This window comes from Melanostigma gelatinosum, assembly GCF_949748355.1.
Source record: "Melanostigma gelatinosum genome assembly, chromosome: 11".
NCBI lineage: Eukaryota > Metazoa > Chordata > Actinopteri > Perciformes > Zoarcidae > Melanostigma > Melanostigma gelatinosum.
The window spans coordinates 6,105,606-6,112,219 of NC_136644.1; the positions used below are offsets into that span (position 1 = coordinate 6,105,606).

The 6,614-nt window shown below is 40.6% G+C and overlaps 1 long non-coding RNA gene across 1 annotated transcript; it reads left to right on the forward strand.

Annotated features, from left to right (window-relative positions):
* The first annotated feature begins 878 nt into the window (after nt 1-878).
* On the forward strand, nt 879-5,914 carry LOC306784060. The gene is made up of 4 exons (XR_013772341.1): nt 879-1,050; nt 1,214-1,298; nt 1,517-1,843; nt 4,268-5,914. It is a non-coding gene; the product is annotated as an uncharacterized lncRNA (long non-coding RNA).
* Nucleotides 5,915-6,614: the final 700 nt, after the last annotated feature.

Here is a 6,614-nt window from a genome sequence, read left to right on the forward strand (position 1 = left end):
AAAACATGTATCCCCACGTTTCGCCGAACTGTTTTAGCGTTTAACAGAATCCCTATACAGCATTAGTGACGTGTCGCTGAGGATCATTTCAGAGTTTGTTTTGATCTCTTTCTGGTATTTGGTGACGATAATCAGATTAGAATTCGATTAAATATTCCTTTGATAATCTGTGTATGGATGTGAAAGCTGCATTTAGCAAGACTTTTGTGCAAAAATACAGCTTTCCCATCACCTGGGTCACATTCCCCCTATTTTCCAAAATTGAACTGTCACACAGAAACTGACTCCTCTGATACCAAAATCACCAAAATCAATAAATGAAGAGGAAACCTAAAACAGATGTATATAGCGTGTGAAGGCCACAAGCATGAGTTTATCAGCATTTGTGTGTCTCGTGAAACAATGTTTTGACCACTGTGTGTGTGTGTGTGTGTGTGTGTGTGTGTGTGTGTGTGTGTGTGTGTGTGTGTGTGTGTGTGTGTGTGTGTGTGTGTGTGTGGACGATTAACTTAATATTCCATGATTACACAACTGCTTCCGATAAAATGACTAATGAATTTCCAAAAAAGTCTTCAACTGAGTGAGAAAGACCCTTTGAAACATAGAATAGATTAAAGACTTTGCCCAGTGGCTATTGCCATGGAGTGTTGAGCAAGAACAGTCATAATGACCTCATGGGAACTACATGGACGTTAAATTCAGCAAAATGAAGAAAGAAAAAAAAGAGCTCTGCTGCAACACATCAAAGGCATTCATACAAGTCTCAACTTGTTGCAGCCTTCACTTCTTCATGAATAGGGCTTCACTCTCTTCGCTCTCACACACACGCAGCACAGATCGCCACACTTCTTTGCACTTCCTCTTGTTGTTCAGGGTCCCAGCACACACCCCCTCAGCAGTAAAAAGCATTGTAATTCCTGGTCATAGTTCTGTAATCATTAACTGTCTGCACTTATAGGGACAAGTGTGAAGGACGGTATTCACGCAGTGGAGCACCGCACGGGACCGGAGACTGAGAAGAGCTGAGGAGAAGCACCAAACCCTCCTGAGGTCAGTTCCACTCAAAAGCAGGGCCGAGCAAACGTGCTGCTTTTCAACAAAAACCTGGTGAATCAGCCTGCAAAGATCAGGGTTTCAACCCGCCTGCAGAAATCCATGTGGTGTGTTGAATGTACATTGAAATCTGTTTGAATTTCTTTGTTCTCTGTTACAGGGAAATGCAAAAGAGGTGACAATGGATTACACATTATTGCACACACTTGTCTGGCTTCTACCTGCGTTCACTTTTACAACACAAGGTAGTCCTGTGGGAAACTATTTTACATTTGTTGTGCAGAAACATTGATTTGAAGTAACATTTGTTCAAAAATGATGAGGGGGAGAAAATCCTTTTCCTTCAAAAAGGTTGAAGGATGATCAGGGTGTAATGTTCCAATAATGTAAAGCGTAACAATGTGATGGTGTTGGTTACAACGCTGAAGCGACAAGAGTACAGTATTTGTGTGTTCGTCAACAGGGTTGGTGGGACTAAGTGTTAGCCCCGGGATCGTCGCAGAGTGCGGCAAACAGGTAACCCTGAACTGCGACGTGTCATTGCCACTGGAGGAACTATCGATCAAACACATGAAGTGGTCTCAGAGCGACAACTCCGTCTGTTCAGTGGACACGGATGGACAAATCACAAACCACACACGCTCTCGAAGTGATTTCTATTGCGAGTACAAACGCGGACAACTGTCCCTCATCTTGAAAAGAGTGACGCCACAGGAGAAAGGAAAATACACGTGCAAGCTGCAATCCAGCCAGGGAGCGACGGACAAAGAAACAAGAGTGGAGCTACAAGGTCAGTTATACGTCTCAACACCATTCGTGATTGAACTTAAACAAAAATAATGGTTTCTCTTTCGCTACTTCCTCAATTGCAGTGGTGGCGTAGGTATTCACATTCTTTACATAAAGGTGGCCTGTGGCTTTATTTTTCTCTCTCCAGTAAACAAGCAAAAAAGTATTTACATTCAGTGTTACTCACCAAAGTGCACTGTGTGTGTCCTCGTGGTCTCACAAGTGTGTTGAATGCATTCCCTTCATTATAAAACATTTGAAGAGCTGATTTATTCAATATTTTGAATCCTGCATCGGACTGACTGACTGGTTTTGCGATGATCATGGTGTATTGTAAATACAATTGTTGAAATACATTGTAATCACATTATAATGTGATTGTAAGTTACTCCCAGTGGTCATTATTTGCCAATTTGTTCTAGTATCGATTTAATGATATTTTCTTCATTTTACTTAAACAATAATCACTTAGAATTACTTCTAAACACATTTTAGTGCATTATAAAAAGAGTATAATGTGGGACTTATAATATGCTATGACCCTTGCAGATTATAAAACATTGTAACCATGTTTATGATGCGTTCTATGGGCGTCATACAAAGTGTTAGCCTGCGTCGGTTGCATTGATGCTTATAGGCTCTTGTCATTTCTCACACACTCGATTCATTTCCTCGCCTCCTCTCTTCAAATCTCAGTCCCTGAGAAGCAAGCGGAGGAGTCGTGGCAACAGGCAATGAACAGAGTGAAACATCCTCGACGCCGTCAGTTAAAAGCAACATCAATTAAAGATGACGCGTGGAACAGCTGCATCAGCTGTCCATTGTATCGTTACACCGCCGTATTCGATGAACTCTGTCTGACGAGCATAACAGTGTTCATGACAACTTATATATTTATTTTTCTAAATGAGTTCACAACGTGGGATAATGTGACAACGATGTGTCACGCCTCTTTTATATGTCACAGATGACAAAAAGACTTTTGCAAAGGATCGACGAGGAGGCCAAATACAAAATAGGGAAATGAGAAGTCGTCTTCTTCTTCACTGCCTTTGTTGGTTGATTGTCGAGTATCTTGGTGCATTTCCGGCACATGTCGGTGAATACAATAGCCTAGTATGAAACCATTGGCAGGCCCATGTGTAGCGTCATGGCGTGCACATGTGTGTTCTACTGCATGTGGAATGAAAACGGAGACCAACTCTTAAATGTCATCTCCACAGCACTGCTTGTGGTCCATAACTCCCAGTGGTAGGAGGTAAATAAGTACATTTACTTAAAGGAGCATTGTGTAGGACTTAAGGGGATTTATTGTCAAAAATGGAATATATTATAATATTTTCAGTCGTGTGTAATCATCGGAAACTAAAAATCGTTTTTCTGACTTTATACTTCTACTCCTCTACAATTCAGAGGCTGTTGGTGAATTACAACTATAGCCTTTATCATTGGTTAATAGGTAACATATAGGTAACACTGTTTTATAGATCAATAACCAGGTTGTAAACACAACCTATGAGTCAGGTTGTGGAACATTTCTCTTCTTGTTTTTAATCCTCCATCAGAGAGGCAACTTAACGGTTTATGCTCCTTCTGAACTAAAACCACTGTCGAGAATCTGAACCAAAATTAATTGTTACAAAATCATGAATTCATTATTTACAATTGCAAACTAATGGGATATATGAAAGGAGAATTCCACACCCCTCTTTTAAAAAAATAATGTACTCACTTTAGTGGATTATTGCTGAAGAACCATTTATGAATGGCTTAATACAATTTGTAACTGCAATTTTCTAATGAGGCACCAGGTGTAAATCCATTCTGGTCTGCAGCTCTTTTGCTGAAATGAAGTGGTTGAAGCAGCCAATTAGAGGATCTTTCCTGATGAATGAATTAACTCAATAGCTATAAAGACAAAGCCAGTTATGCTTATTGCAGATGAACTTATTGAACTTGTGAATTCATTTTTTTCCAACTTTGCAACCCAAAAGTTGTCCTTTATACTGGCTAATCTGTATTGCATATCTGTATGAATTACTAGAATAACTAATTAGTATGTTTAATGTAGCAGCTGGTTGAGCTACTTTCTATACTGAGGTGTAACCTATTAGAATAAACATCCTATTTCATAAACTCAATGCATTTCGTGTGTAAAATCTCAATATGCAAAGATTCCATAATTGTCAAATGAACATTTATTTTAAATATGGCTCGTATAAAGCAATGTACAACTTCAATATGTGAGTGAATGTGCTCCCCACCACTGCTCCGTTGCGATTGGTATAGATTTGATCATGAATATCAGTGAGGTATGGGGGGGGGGGGTCTTTCATGGTTTCACATGCTAAACGAAAACACTACATATCAAAAAGGGCATCATTGAAGGTAATTTCAAAACTCTTCTCATGGTCTTCCCCCACAGAGTGTTGTGGGATCGTTGAGGGTGTTCGGACAACGGACCGACTCACCTGCACCTTCAAAAACGTCCACCCCGACGGAGATGTGCACTGGTTTCACGGCTCCCACAACCTCTCAGACGGGTCTGTGGAGCAACACACCTCTAAGCAAGTGGACGAAAGGGGTTGGCTGACGATTCAAAGTTACCTGGAACGGAAAAGCTCACATGGGCCCTACAACTGTTCCTTGATGAGCACCACAACTGGTCGACACATTGCGAGCACTTTGGTACCGAATCCAAAGTCCCCGGGTAGAGTTAGATTACAGCAACCTTCACACCAGGGCAGGAATGGAGTTGAATCACACGGACCTATCTGGACGTTTTTGTGTTTTTCAGTCTTACTTGTTGCCACACTGAATTAATGGATTTGCTAAAGTACTTCCACATAATGGAGTGTGATAAGATATCAGGGTGACGCAATGGTTAACATTGATTAGGAACAATGAGGTACTGAGATTTGTGGGTTTTTTTTAAATGAGTCATCCTGCATGGTCCTTTTAGCTCTTGACTAAAGTGGATAAGTAAATTACAGACTGCTCAGAAGTCAATAATCACGACGCTGTATGAAAATACTTTTGGTAGTTTTGTGTCAATAGAGAGTCACGATAAGTGAGCAGAGCTTGGTGGCTTCATTACTCCCAAACACACACACAGACACACACACACACACGGTAGTAAAACACTCTACAAATGACCATGGACTACTTCTGGCTCCTGGTTCAATTTTGTCTCAAGATTTATTTCTGGGAGAGCGAGATGAGAATGTCGATCTGCTGACAGGCGTGTCCACCGTGTGTCCTCGGGATGGTTGTCTATACTATGTGAACGCACACTTTCTGCACTAGCACTGTGAAAGACAAATCCGTCCGTCTTGAACAGAATACAGACCTCAAAAGATGGGCTCTGCCCATGAATTCCCCTCCAACACACAGAAGCCTTTGTGTGCAAAATATCTGGGCACATGAGCTCTCAGTGAAGCAATCGTGGATGGATGCTGCCCTCTGGTGAGCTAGCTGTGGTCAGTGTGGAATGTGACTGTTGTACAACTCGCTGTCCATGGAGGGCTAAATGGGTGTGTATAAAGGGTTGGTTTACTGCAGCAGATCATTTTGTCCCCGGTTCCCCATATTCAACCAGCCCTCTTGAGAAGACACCTTTAAGAGGCTTCTCGAGACCGAATGACTCTTTGCTAAATGTGTCGCTAAATCGTTGCCACCACGGGGGGCAGGTTCAACTTCTACCAAGACGTTGCTGCGTCTGGGAGCCCACACACACACTGGGTGATTGTGGAAAAATGATCTCTCACATTTTGAGAAATAATCCCACAGATGATTGTTTCGTGAAATGTTGTTTTTGATCTACACCTACCAAATATTGCACATTAAAGCTGTTTGCATATGTTATCACAAGACTAAATAACGCTTTCACTAACTGAGTGATGACTGGATTATTCAAAATGTCTACATTTTTAAACTTTCTGATTATCTATAACATGTACTAATGTGAACACTTTATTGATTTTTGTTTCCATGTTGTGATTCTCAAAAGGTTGACTGACTTAAACGTTTACACCAATAAATCCTGTAAGTGAACCTGGTGTAAGCTTTTACAATAGAGCCTTTAAAGAGAAATAAAGAACATTTACCAATGAAATGATTTATGGTTTTCTCTATGAAAATAACAGACTGGAGATCATTTTAGTTTTTTATTCATGTTCTGATGTGATGAAGGCTTCTCCTTCGTTTACTGTGGCCTTTATTGTACCTCATTTGTACGTCACTCTGAACAAAGGCATCTGCCAAATGTATAAATGCAAAGGTAAAGGACTGCGACCTAAAGAAGGCAGCATGCTAAAACATCAGTCCTTAGAACCTGGAGTAAAAGACGGAACTGCAAGATATGAAGGCTATTCTACTATTCCTGATAACCTCAGAGGGGAAAGTGTGCAGACAAATCTGTAACAAAACTGAAGTTGAACGATGAAAGTGATGTTTTTGATCATAGATCAACATTTGAATGTAATGTAAGAGGCTTTAAGTTGTAGAATGAAGCTCTACTTCTGTACAAAATGAACAATCACATCTCAAAGTCTGTTCGGGGGCTATTCTTGAGCGACGGTCTTACATGGAATTTTTTTTGTTCGATTCATATTTCTTGGTTTCTTGATCCAAGCCAACGTCGAAAAGAAGTCCTCGAAATGGTCAGAACAAGAAAAGGATATCTGAACATCTTCAACTACTGTACATTGCAAATGCTCAATGGTTTTTTTAATAAAACACACTGCATCACGGCCTCCCTCTGTACTTGTAGC